General features: G+C 45.5%; 1 protein-coding gene across 2 annotated transcripts in view; it reads right to left on the bottom strand.

Annotated features, from left to right (window-relative positions):
• KRAS (KRAS proto-oncogene, GTPase) overlaps window positions 1–280 on the bottom strand; it is a 39,542-nt gene extending 39,262 nt beyond the window's left edge. The window contains exon 1 of one of the 2 annotated variants that reach the window (NM_001110001.3): window positions 134–280. The gene's annotated coding sequence lies outside the window, so the exon portion shown is untranslated. The remainder of the gene's footprint in view (window positions 1–133) is intronic. The other variant, XM_024992102.2, reaches the window with a different exon arrangement.
• Window positions 281–14,188: the final 13,908 nt, after the last annotated feature.

The raw sequence follows: 14,188 nt of genomic DNA, 5'->3' as shown, positions 1-14,188 counted from the left end.
AGGCCCCGCACCCGCGCCCCCTTCCCGCCCCTCCAGGGACCCCTAATTCATTCACTCGCCGCCGGCCCCGCCCGGTGCCGGCGAGGAGGGTCGGGACCCCGGCAGGAGCCGCGAGGGGTGGTCCGCTCTGTACCTCTCTCCCGCACCTGGGAGCCGCCGAGCCTCTGGCCCCCGCCGCTGCCTTCAGTGCCTGCGCCGCGCTCGCTCCCAGTCAGAAATGGCGGGGGCCGGGAGTACTGGCCGAACCGCCACCGCCACCGCCGCCGCCGCCGCCACCGCCGCCGCTGTGCCTCCGCCGCCGCGGCCGCCGCCTAGGAAAATCGAGCTCCGAGCGCACCGATGAGTTCGGGGCCGGGCGGCCGCAGAGGGCAGAGCTATCGATGCGCTCGGCGCTCGATTCCTCTCCAGACGGGAGTGCGGCTGAGGGCGGTGTGGGAAGAGGGAAGAGCGAGCCTGCTAGAGCCGCCGGGGAGAGGGAGGGGGCCGGCCCGGGCCGGGGAGGGGGCGGACCAGGTCGGCGGAGGAGGAGCGGGGGCCGGCGCGGCGGAGGAAGCGGGCGGCTGGGGCGGTGGAGGGTGGGGACGCGCGGCCGGCGTAGTGGGAGGGGGGTTGGCTCTGGGAGGTGCCTGGGCGCGCGCGGGTGGGGGTGCCGGCGGATCCACGCGGGGCCCGCCCCCAGGCTCCAGCCGCAGGGCGGGCCAAGAGCCGCAGACTCGGACCCCGGCCGGCGCGGGCTCCGTACCCCGGCGATGCCGAAGCCAGCGCCGCCCGCCGCTGTCTGGTCCACACGGTGGAGCTGCAAAAATCCCGCCACCCCTGGGGTCGGCCTGCACTTGGGTACATTCATTTACAATCATTTATTGCAAGTAAATAAACATGCAGTCACCCAAAGTAGGAGGCGACTTGGGGGACCTCGGAAGAGACCTGGCCGCCAGTTCCCTGGCCCGGAGATTTCTGAGCACACCTTGAAGACTACCACTCTCCATAATCGGGGGCTGAGAGCTAGCCCCAGGCCCAGACAAACGCGACAAAACCTTTCATCACTAATTAAGAGGGGAACGGGCGGGGGAGCGGCGGATCTGTTGTTTTCTGTTGTTATTTTTATGTATATTTCGAAGCCATCGCGGGTCACTCAAAACCGCGACCTCAGATATACCTAATGGCACCTGACAGCACAAGCAGACGACAGACTATTTTTAAATAGAAGTGCCCTTAATAGTCTAGACCTGAGGAGAATCATTCAAACATTAATTAGAAGACAGATTAATCAGTTAACGTTCGGGGAGTTAGCACGTTAAACAATGGAACAATTAAACATAACTCTAGCATGCCCAGAGTCTGCGTTGATAAACTATCTGTAAATGTTTGAGGGAGTTTTTTAAAAAATTGAGACCTGGCAGACCGGCGCCTATACCCAGTAGGGCCACCCATCTGAGTCTCTACTCGTAGGTCTGTCCCTCTAATCCGCATCGTAAAACACGAATAGTTATTTTAAAGCCCAACTAGTATGTCTGTACTAGTTATGTGAATGTTTATAAGTTTGTATAATCTTCCTCTATTGAACCTTTTTTAATATATAATGACTTTCTTTGTCTCGTAACTTTTTTAAAGTCTATTTTGTATAATCTTAATATAACCACCCGAAGCTCCCTTTTGGTTAGTACTTGCATAAAAATGCATAGAATATCTTTTTTTTTTAAACCTATTAATGTCTTTGGATCTAAAGTGAGTATTTTCTAGATTGCATATTGCTGGAACATGTTTTTATTTTATCCATTCTGCCCATCTCCGGAGAAGGCAATGGCAATCCACTCCAGTACTCTTGCCTGGAAAATCCCATGGACAGAGTGGCCTGGTAGGCTGCAGTCCATGGGGTCGCTAGGAGTCGGACACGACTGAGTGACTTCACTTTCACTTTTCACTTTCATGCATTGGAGAAGGAAATGGCAACCCACTCCAATGTTCTTGCCTGGAGAATCCCAGGGACGGGGAGCCTGGTGGGCTGCCGTCTCTGGGGTCGCACAGAGTTGGATACGACTGAAGCGATTTAGCAGCAGCAGCAGTATGTCTGTTAACCTAGGCCTTTCACCAGCTGCCCCCTTTTCTTCCTTCCCCTTACGTGGGCTGTACTCTGCCAGGCTGTTTCGTGCCTCTTGTCTCCTGGCACCTGGTACCAGGTAGAAGAGGCAGAAGAGAGGAGACAGGAAACGGGGCAGGGAAAAGAATATGTCTGCCCTAGTTCAGGTAGATACTAAACGCACATATCATCTTTCTTAATCATCACAACAACCTCATGAAGTCAGATGCTTTTCTCTAGTTTACAGAGGAGGAAACAAATTTAGATAGGTTACAAATTGGGTCCAAGTTCACACAGCTGAAAGGAAGTATCCTTCATGTCAGATCATGTTCTGCTCAGAGTGGCTGCCGTCATGCTTAACATAGAACAAACATCTTCTCCACGTCCTCCATGGCCTTAAATTATTTGACACCCTTACTCCCTTTCCTTTCTAAGCTCTTATCCAATAAATAATCTGTCTTCCTCACTTCCAAAGATACATGCTGGTTCCTGGCTGCTTTTTTGAAAATGCAGGCAGGCTTCTTCAGGGAATTTGCACTTTTGCTGCCTTTTTATCTGGAACACACTGCATGGTGGTTCAGCTGGTAAAGAATCCGCCCGTAATGCGGGAAACCTGGGTTTAATCCCTGGGTTGGGAAGATCCCCTGGAGGAGGGCATGACAAGCCACTCCAATAAGACAGAGGAGCCTGGAGAGCTACAGTCCATGGGGTCACAAAGAGCCAGAAGCAATTGAGCAACTAAGCACAATACAATATATCCAAAAAGCCTTCTTTAACACTTGTAAATCTTTGTTCAAATGTCTTCTAATGAATTTCCCGAAAGATCACCTGGTACTGCATCTCTTTTAAGTATTAGCAACTCAGTCATGTCCGACTCTTTGGGATCCCATGGACTGTAGCCCAACACATTCCTCTGTCCGTGGAATCCTCCAGGCAGGAACACTAGAGTGGGTAGCCATTCCCTTCTCCAGGGGATCTTTCCAACCCAGGGATCAAACACAGGTCTCCTGCATTGCAGGCAGATTCTTTACCGTCTGAGCCACCAAGGAACCAGAGCATTTACCACTAGTTCTAACACAACATACAGTTTATTTTGCTTTCTTGTCTCTCTCCTATCAGAATATAAGCTCCATAAGGGGAGGGATTTTTGTCTGCTTTACTTACCACTACAAAAACAATAGACACTCAATAAGTGCATGGAATGTTGAATAACTGATGTTACCCTGCTTCTGAACTGTGTGAATCTAAATCCTTCTTTAGACAGAATACCTCAAAGTCTCTGTAGTCTTAACAAAATCTGCTTTTAAATTTACCCACATCACCTTCTGATATACCACACCCTGGAGATTCTAGAAGGCAATGGCACCCCACTCCAGTACTCTTGCCTGGGAAATCCCATGGACGAAGGAGCCTGGTGGGCTACAGTCCACGGGGTCACGAAGAGTTGGACACGAGTGAGCGAAGTCACTTTCACTTTTCAGTTTCATGCATTGGAGAAGGCAATGGCACCCCACTCCAGTGTTCTTGCCTGGAGAATCCCAGGGATGGGGTAGCCTGATGGGGTAGTCTGATGGGGTAGCCTGCCGTCTTTGGGGCCGCACAGAGTCAGACACGACTGACTCGACTTCGCAGCAGCAGCACATGATGGACACAGTGAGTTTTCGTTACTGAATGAATTTGCACTTATTTCTATGTTGCTTTGTAGTCACCCTTCAATGTAAATCACAGATGTATTTTGTCCAATTTCAAGTACATGATAAGCTCCTGTTTTCTCTGACAGCTGCTAACACAGTGTTCTCCCTATAGCTGGTGCTCCGTAAATCTTAAAAGGACTATAATATAGAAGAGGGGAAAGCTTTATATAGCACTTCTGTGCTGACTATGAAAATTCTGGCATGAGCAGAAATGTAATCTGTCACGTGTCTCAGTTATCATCTAGGCTGGAGATTGCCGAGACCTGCATCCCACTCTCTGTTCTGTGCACCCCACACCCCTGCCTCACCTCACATATTTTCTCTCTCCTAACTTTTTTCATCTATTGTAATGTAAGTATATGCACGACTAGTCTTTCTACCATTGCTCCTAAGCAGCCACCTCCTCCCTAACAAGCTTTTCTTGACCCTGGACTTAGAGTGGGTTTGTTAAGTCCCTTTAGTCGTGTCCGACTCTTTTTGACCCTCTGGACTATAGCTTGCCAGGCTCCTCTGTCCATGGGATTCTCCAGGCAAGAATACTGGAGTGGGTTGCCATGCCCTCCTCCAGGGGATCTTCCCGACGCCGGGATAGAACCTGAATCTTTTATGTCTCCTGCATTGGTGGGTGGGTTCTTTACCACTAGCGCCACCCAGCAAGCCCAGACTTAGAGCTGCTACTACTGCTGCTGCTAAGTCACTTCAGTCCTGTCCAACTCTGTGCAACCCCATAGACGGCAGCCTACCAGGCTCCTCCGTCCCTGGGATTCTCTAGGCAAGAACCCTGGAGTGGGTTGCCTTTATGTGTGAAAGTGAAGTTATTCAGTCGTGTCGGACTCAGAGCAGTGGGTCTTAAAGCATTTCGTGAATCATCAGGCAAATTTACAAAAATGCATGTTCCTAGGCCCCTGATCCAGATATCCCATTCAGTTGGTCTAAGATGAACCAGAAATCTTAATTTCTGAAAGTTGAGAAACTCTGATCTAGAAATACTCAGATTTCTCTCTCCTTGGCAGTTGCACTTTCTGCTAGCTTTCTTTGCCTGAGTTGCATAGTCTCCCTGACTTTGCCTTTCTTCACCCGCCCCACCCCCACCCCCCCAAGGACACACAGACCCACACTGATAATGATGCGGCAAGAAAAAAGGAATGACAAAAAGTATTAATATAAACTTTGGTGCTGTCAGACTTGCTCTAAGAGGTAACTGAAGTTTCTACCTTCTACTGTTATACATTCCTGGGCAGGCAGCCACCTACACATGTACCCACACTCACATCATTTTGCTCTTAATGAAGATCATGGGCTTCCCTGGTGGCTCAGGGGTAGAGAATCTGCCTGCCAATGCAAAAGATATGGGTTTGATCCCTGGGTTGGGAAGATCCCCTGGAGAAGGAAATGGCAACCCACTCTAGTGTTCTTGCCTGGGAAATCCTATGAACAGAGGAGCCCAGTGGGCAATAGACCCTGAGGTCACAAGAGCTGGACACAACTTAGTGACTAAACACCACCACCCAATGAAGATCATACTTACCCTTTCCTTCATGGGGTACTCCCTGATAGAATCAAAAGCTAAAGCAACAGGGACACCCTTGTGTTAGTTGGGCTCTTATGAGATATAAAATGCCAGGACATGTCCACAATACTGCAAATGCTGAGGATTTATTTAAAGAAAATTAGCAAACTTTAGAAAATTGTATCATATCATCAGCCAGAACTCCCATTTGTTCCAGGAATCAACTGCAGCTCTTGTGATCCAAAATAGGCTCTGGTTGCTCAGCCCCTCTTTAACAAGCATCTATTGCCTATACTCCAGTAATTTTGCCATTCTCTCAAATCCACATCCCCTTGCTTCTTTTTCATAGTCTCAGCCTGTACTGCCATCTCTGCTTCTGGTGACCACTCCCTGTGACTTGTGTTTAAAACATCCCAAGAGAGAGGATCTGAATGTATCTATCATTCATTATTCATTAGGATGGGCCTTTATGGGACATAGTTTTCCTGATGTGCTACCTGATTGGTGACTTGGTCTTCTTTATGCCTGCTTAGAGACCACTGAAAAAGATGGGAATACCAGACCACCTGACCTGCCTCTTGAGAAACCTATGCAGGTCAGGAAGCAACAGAACTGGACATGGAACAACAGACTGGTTCCAAATAGGAAAAGGAGTATGTCAAGGCTGTATATTGTCACCCTGCTTATTTAATTTACATGCAGAGTACATCATGAGAAACGCTGGGAAAGAAGAAGCACAAGCTGGAATCAAGATTGCCGGGAGAAATATCAATCACCTCAGATATGCAGATGACACCACCCTTATGGCAGAAAGTGAAGAGGAACTAAAAAGCCTCTTGACGAAAGTGAAAGAGGAGAGTGAAAAAGTTGGCTTAAAGCTCAACATTCAGAAAATGAAGATCATGGCATCCGGTCCCATCACTTCATGGGAAATAGATGGGGAAACAGTGGAAACAGTGTCAGACTTTATTTTTCTGGGCTCCAAAATCACTACAGATGGTGACTGCAGCCATGACATTAAAAGACACTTACTCCTTGGAAGGAAAGTTATGACCAACCTAGATGGCATATTGAAAAGCAGAGCCATTACTTTGCCAACAAAGGTCCGTCTAGTCAAGGCCATGGTTTTTCCAGTGTTCATGTATGGATTCGAGAGTTGGACTGTGAAGAAAGCTGAGCGTCGAAGAATTGATGCTTTTGAAGTGTGGTGTTGGAGAAGACTCTTGAGAGTCCCTTGGACTGCAAAGAGATCCAACCAGTCCATTCTGAAGGAGATCAGCCCTGGGTGTTCTTTGGAAGGAATGATGCTAAAGCTGAAACTCCAGTACTTTGGCCACCTCATGTGGAGAGTTGACTCATTGGAAAAGACTCTGATGCTGGGGGAGATTGGGGGCAGAAGGAGAAGGGGACGACAGAGGATGAGATGGCTGGATGGCATCACTGACTGAATGGATGTGAATTTGAGTGAACTCCGGGTGATGGTGATGGGTAGGGAGGCCTGGCGTGCTGCAATTCATGGGGTTGCAAAGAGTCGGACACGACTGAGCGACTGGACTGAACTGAACTGAGAGACCACTGCCTTTGTCTGAGTGCCAATCCTGGGTCCAGACAGTGGTGGCCAAGCAGCAGGATATGTAGCAGGGAAAGTTAAACAAGAGGAGCCACCTATGGATGTTTACACGGACCCTCCATCAGTTTTCTCAGATGAGTTGCTGAATAGGTGCTATTTGAAAGTGAAGTCGCTCAGTCGTGTCTGACTCTTTGCGACCCCATAGACTGTAGCCTACCAGGCTCCTCTATCCATGGGATTTTCCAGGCAATAGTACTGGAGTGGATTGCCATTTCCTTCTCCAGGGGATCTTCCCAACCCAGGGCTCGAACCCAGGTCTCCCACATTGTAGACAGACGCTTTACTGTCTGAGCCACCAGGTGCTATTTAGATAGGTTTTTAAATTAATTAATTTTTGGCTGCTCTGGATCTTCGTTTGCTTTGCACGGGCTTTCTTCAGTTGTGGCAAGTGGGGACTACTCTTTGTTGCAGTGCGCAGACTTCTCATTGCAGTGGCTTCTCTGGTTGCGGAGCACAGGCTCTGGGTGCACGGGCTTCAGGAGTTGCAGCACGCAGGCTCGGTAGTTATGGCTCGTGGGCTCTAGAATGCGAGCCCAGTAGTTGTGCCACACGGGCTTAGTTGTTCTGGGGTACGTGGAGTCTTCCTGGACCAGGGATCAAACCCATGTCCCCTACATTGGCAGGCCGATCCCTATCTACTAAATTACTGGGAAAGTCCTGAATCAGATCAGATTAGATCAGTCGCTCAGTCGCGTCCGACTCTTTGCGACCCCATGAATCGCAGCACGCCAGGCCTCCCTGTCCATCACCAACTCCCGGAGTTCACTCAGACTCACGTCCATCGAGTCAGTGATGCCATCCAGCCATCTCATCCTCTGTCGTCCCCTTCTCCTCCTGCCCCCAATCCCTCCCAGCATCAGAGTCTTTTCCAATGAGTCAACTCTTCTCATTAGGTGGCCAAAGTACTGGAGTTTCAGCCTAGCATCATTCCTTCCAAAGAAATCCCAGGGCTGATCTCCTTCAGAATGGACTGGTTGGATCTCCTTGCAGTCCTGAATAGGTGCTATTTATTTCCCTTACCCAGCACATAGTCTCCTCTGGACACTTATTGCATCAGACTTTGTGTTCCTTTTTGGCCTATCTGTTTTCTCCACTAGGTTGTTAATTTCTCGAAGTCCTTGCCCCGTTTTACTCTGTATCCTCATCGAAACACCTCTATGTAGTGAATGAAGTTATAACAAAACTTCTGCCTTGTCTCTGCATAGTCACTTTGTCTCCTCTAGCTAACTTCTCAGACCATTTCTTTTTTTATCTATTTATATATTTGGCTGCACCTGGGCTTAGTTGCAGCACGTGGAATCTTAGTTGCCGCATGCAGGATCTTTGCTTGTGGCACGTGAACTCTCTAGTGGCATGCAGTCTCAGGAGTTGCAACTCGTGGACTTAGTTACTCTGAGGCGTGTGGGAGCTTGGTTCCCTGACCAAGGATTAAATCTGAGTCCCCCTCACTGCAAGATGGATTCTTAACCACTGGACCACCAGGGAAGTCTCTCTCAGATCATTTCTAAATGAATGTCCAGTCATCTTCTTGAATGCCTGTTAAAAACCCAAATTCCCCATCTTATTTCCCCAAGCTACTTCCCTCTCCCTGTTTTTTCCCTCACACTCAATCACTGTCATGATCCTTCAAAACACTGAGATTTGAAATTTTAATGTTTACCCCTCTCTGCTTGCAAGTTCCTTTTAGTGATACTTCCTAGTCTTTTCTCATCTGTGCCTCATCTACAGTCCTTCCTTCACACCTATGTTTCTAGAACAGCTTCCTTACCTCCTGGCTTTCTTCTTTTTCAAGTCACATAATGTTGCCAAGTGAATCTTCCTTCCACATGTCTTTCATCGTCATCAACCATATATTCTGTACCGACTCCATAGAGGCTGCACTCATACAGATTATATATTTTAAAAGTGTAAAGAGTTACAAGCTAAGTTCCTAATGAGTACATAAAGACTGATCATTACCTTAGAAAATTAGAGAGGGGAAATGATCACTGGCCCCAGTTAATCCTTCACAAAGACTGACTCTTGCTTATAAATCCTTATTAACTCTATATCCAGTTGCAGCAAGTCCAAATCTTTGGCTCCCAGCTTATGATAGGACTCATAGTCCGGCACCATCCTGCCCTGAGATTTTGTCCCCTGCCTTTTCCCAAAGATGCCTTCTTTCCCTCAAAACAAACCTCCGTTCTGTGCCATAAAGCTAGGATATTATGTCTTTACTCCTTTCTTTTCACCAGGCATCTTTTTGCCTCTCTCTTTGCTAAAATTCTCTTTCTTTCAAGATCTAGCACAAGTCCTTCCTCCTATTTAAAGCTTCCTTAATTATGCCATCTCTTTTTGATCTCTCTCTTTATTATGTCATATGAGATAATCATGTCTTCCCAAGTAAATTCTAAAATCCCAGAGGCGAGAAGCTATCTTAGGTGTGTGACCCCACCCACCCAAACAAGCCTAGTTCACTGCAATTACTCAATACCCACATAATACATATAACACTCTTATCAGCAAGGTAAACATGATGAAAACAGTGTTTGCGAAAGATTAGAATGGCAGCTAAAGGCAGAAAAGATTGGAAGGAAAAAAGACCTCAGGTAAGGTGTTTTGTGGATCATGTAACAGTATGGCAAGAATAATATGTTAAGTCCCTTCACTCATGTCTGACTCTTTGTGACCCAATGGACCGCAGCCCGCCCAGCTTTTCTGTCCGTGGGATTCTCCAGGCAAGAATACTACAGTGGGTTGCCATTTCCTCCTTCAGGGGGGTCTTCCTGACCCAGGGATGGAACCCAAGTCTCTTACGTGTCCTGCATTGGCAGACGGGTTTTTTACCACTAGCACTGGCTGAATTTCCAGTCTTATGAACTAGAACAAATTGGTGAATCTCTGGGAGTTTCATGTTTAGGAATGGGATGGTGACATAAGGGTTACTGTTTGTTGAGCTCCGATGAGCTGAACAAGTTTTATACACTCTTGTAAACAAACAGCACATCTGTCTCCTATCTGTCCGCTTCTGTTTCTCACTGGGACCACTGTTCTCCAAGCCACCATCCATCATCCCTTTCCCAGGGGACAGTCAACTGCTAACAGGTCTCCTGGCTGCTATTGTTGCTCCTCTGCAATCAGGTCCCATAACAGAGCAGCCAGACTAATTCTTTTCAAAGTGCAAACTGAATCGTGTGACCAGCTCAAACTCTCATTGCACTTAGAGTAAAAGTCAAGCTCCTTCAAGCTATTTCATGGGGTTATTTTTGTTCAGTCGCTAAGTTGTGTCCGACTCTTTGCAACCCCATGGACTGCAGCACGCTAGCCTCCCCTGTCCTTCACTAACTCCCAGAGCTTTCTCAAATTCTTGTCCATTGAGTTGGTGAGGCTATTCAACCATCTCATCCTCTGCTGCCCTGAAGTAGCTTCTACCTTTTTCAGATCATACCACTCACAACCCTTCCCCTCACTAGGCTCCAGCTGCACTAGCCACTTCTTTCTTCCTATTCTCTCCCTGAGGCCTCATACCTCCATTTTCCTGCCAGAGAGCCTCAGCCTGCCTTCCTGGTGTCAGCTTAACATTAGCACTTCAGTGAGAGGTTTCCCCACACCTTGCTGAATCAGCACCCCTTCACCCTGTTCCCTTACTTCTGCCCTTCAACTAATCCCTGTCTAACACCACGGTTTGCTTAAAACCCATATCTGAAATTATCTCCGTCATTTGTTTGCTTGTCTCTTCCTCCCCTGAAATATAAATTTCATGAGCCAAAGACCCCTGAATCCTCAATGCCCAGAGAGAACTTAGTGCATAGTAGTCACGTCATAAAGATTTGCTGTTAGGTTGCTCTAAAGAAAATACAAGAACTAATAATAGTCCACTCTAAGTAAAGTCTTTGCAAGTTAATTTAAGTCTCTTGCTTTTGACTCTGTTTACCTAAGGCAATAGGACTTCACTGAAAGCTTGTTTTGTTTCTAAGAAAACCAGAAATTAGGTGTATTTTTTTAAAGAGGGGCTCATTGGATGACTTATTGACTACAAGCTTGATTTCCTAGATTCTGTCTGTCTTCCTTAATCACAGTTATTGATAAGCTGTAAGTTGTTAAGTTTTGTGCATTCAATAGAGCTTTACTTTGCACATCAGTTGAACATTCTGGAGTCTAGGGGCATTAACCCTTTGGGACCAGGTGTCTAATTTAGTATCCATATGTCCTCAGATGATAGAAGCAAGACACTTTTTGGGGGGGAGCTAAATTCTTCTAGTCTCTGTGGAAGATTATATGTCTTTTCATATATCCAGTGAAAATAGCCATGTTTTTAAAAATAGTAAGAAAAGTAACATTGTTTTAACATGTTTGCAAATCTCTTAAAGGCCTGGCTTTACAGAAGCTAGATTTTCATATCTACTTTAGACAGATTCTCTGTTTAGACATCACACGTAACATCTAAAAAATTCCACTATACACTCAAAAGAGAAATGAAAGTGAAAAAAGAAAACAACATCTTGGTGTTACTATGAATATAGATTTGACCTTGAGGAACACCTAAAAATGTCTTCAAATCTCCAGGGGTACCTGAACCATATACTCTTAAGAACTACTGTTCGAAGGAACTGCTGAATTTTTACTGGTAAACCAGAATCACATTTAATAGAGACCAAAGCCATGGTTAACTTTTCTAAAGTTATTCTTTTACTTCTCAGAACAGGCTCTCTGAATCCCTATTAAAAGGCATCGGACTTCCCTCAGTCAGTGGTTAAGACTCTGAGCTTCCAATGCAAGGGGCAGGTGTTTGATCCCTGGTCGGGAACTAAGATCCCACATGGCAGGCAACAGTCAAAAAAAAAAGAAAAAGAAAAGAAGGCTTCCATTGGTAATGGTGTGTAGGAGAAATTATCACTGAGGTAATATGCAAAGGTAAAACAGAAGCCCCAAATAATGTACTTCCTTGTGATAACTGCAAACTCTTGTTTTTAGGTCAGTTTTGTGTTCCACAGGATTTTGAAGCACTTTATAAATAACAATTAATTAAACTTCCTAGGACACCAAAGGAATTATTTCCAAATATAATCTTTGTGTATTTGGCAGACAGTTTAACTGACAAAGAGAGTTTCAGGGCTTTTCCTGGCTTGAAGGAAAGTTGTGAGCAAAAACAAAGAATTTATCATCAATTTATTGCGACTATAAACACACTGTATATTCTCCAGATTGTTTTAATTTACCAGGTTTGTCAGGACTATGGATAATGTTGTTAAAATGAAAATTTCTACTCTCAGTGTCTCAACAATACTTAACTTTTTTCCCCTTCTTCTTTCTTCCTTTCTTTCTTTTTCTTTCTTTCTCTCTCCTTCTCTTCCTTCCTTATTTCCCTTTTTTGCTCCTCCCTCCTTTATTTTTTCCCTCTTCCTTCCTTCTTTTCTTCTTTCCTTCCTTTCATAATTTTTGAAAAAATACCCAAACTATGAAACTCTTCAGATATTAAATCTTAGCCTAGCTCCATAAAATACTTTGACCTTCCGAAGTCATCAACTGAGTTCAAATTCATATTGTATTCCACCCACTGATATTCAAGTCAGTTGCAAGAAAATCTTGTCACTCCTCTATTCTAAACCTCCAGTAGCTTCTCAAGTCATTCAAAGGCAGACCCCTCAGCATGCCCCACGAGAGACCCCCTTACCTTCCTAGAGGCATGTCCTTCTCCTCTTTTGTTGCCACACTGGCCTCCTCTTATTCCTTCGACATATCGGCAAGTGGTCACCTCAGGGCTTTTGCACTTGCTCTTTCTACCACATGGGAGGCTCCTGCCCTCTGATCACCCCATGACCCTGTCCCTTGTTTCCTTTAGGTCTTTGCTGAAATGCCACTTCCTCAGCAAGGTTCCTGACCACCTACTTTAAAACTGCAACTTCTACTCCAGAACTGTCTCTCTTCTCTTTATCTACTCTTCTTTTCTCCAGAGAACGTATCACTATCTGTCTGCCTTCCCTCAACTAGAAACCAAGCTATACATGAACTAGGATTTGTGTCTGTTCTATTCAATGCTGAATTCTCACCACGAGAACATGCAGGAGACACTCAAGAAATACCTGTTGAGTAAAACAACAAAAAGAACTTAGACACGTGTCATAATAGTAAGAAGGTGACAAATCACAAAAATATGCTAAAATATAATAAACATTTATTTCCAGAAAACCATCCTGACACCAGCTATTACATCAAGAAACAAGGACTAATGGACACTCTACTGAATTATTTCTGGCTTAACAATGTTATACAGCTTGTATCGTTTTCTAAAAGGTAAAAAACCCAAATGAGTTGTTTAATAGATAAAATCATGTGAGAGGTATGCAAATTCTCCTCATGAGTTTAGATGAGAGAAGGTACTCTGCCTTTGAACATGATTGAATGTTTCTTGTTTTCTCTTTATGATTTAGAATACCTATTAGCCTAAATTCAATTTCATGAAAATAAATCAAAATGAACCAATAACCAATCTGATTTTCTAAGTGAAAATTTGTTGTGATTTATGTAAAAATCATATATATATATATATATATAAATCAAAGAACAAATTGTATACAAGAGTATGTAATTGTTGATAGAATTTGAAAAATGAAAGCTCAGAAAACAGAGCTAAAAATGAAGAAAATGTGAGAATCTATGTCTTGTTAAACCTTTCTTGTGGTTTGGACAGTAAAGAGCCTGCCTGCAATGCAGGAGACCTGGGTTTGATCCCCAGGTTGGGAAGATCCCCTGGAGAAGGGAATGGCAACCCACTCCAGTATTCTTGCCTGGAGAATTCCATGGACAGAGGAACCTGGCGGGCGACAGTCCATGGGTTCGCAAAGAATTGGATATGACTGAGCGACTAACACTTTCACTTTCATATTTAGTTAAGACTGGGAAGGGACTTTCCTGGTGGTCCAGTGGTTGGTAATCCGCCTTCCAATACAGGAGATTCAGGGTTGATCCCTGGTGGGGGAACTAAAACCCCCACATGCCTCAGGGCAGCTGAGCCCGTACGCCACGACTATTGATCCCATGTGCTGTAGAGTCTGTGCTCTACATCATGAGAAGCCCATACACCGCAACAGAGATTCAGCACAGCCAAAAAAAAAATTTTAATGAAAAGTTTGAAAAAATGAGAGAAAGACTGGGAAGGTGCACGCATCCGGATGGTGGGGGAGTGTTATGTGTGTGCTTTTACCACACTGAGTAATGCTTGCTGGTGAGGGCGTCATCAAGGCTAGCAGCTGTCAACTAAGCAAGGTGTTGAGATGATTTAGCTGTGAGAATATCTA

The sequence above is a fragment of the Bos taurus genome, chromosome 5, assembly GCF_002263795.3.
Source record: "Bos taurus isolate L1 Dominette 01449 registration number 42190680 breed Hereford chromosome 5, ARS-UCD2.0, whole genome shotgun sequence".
Lineage (NCBI taxonomy): Eukaryota > Metazoa > Chordata > Mammalia > Artiodactyla > Bovidae > Bos > Bos taurus.
Note: the sequence above shows the minus strand (reverse complement) of the source record. Positions and strands in the feature narration are given on the sequence as shown.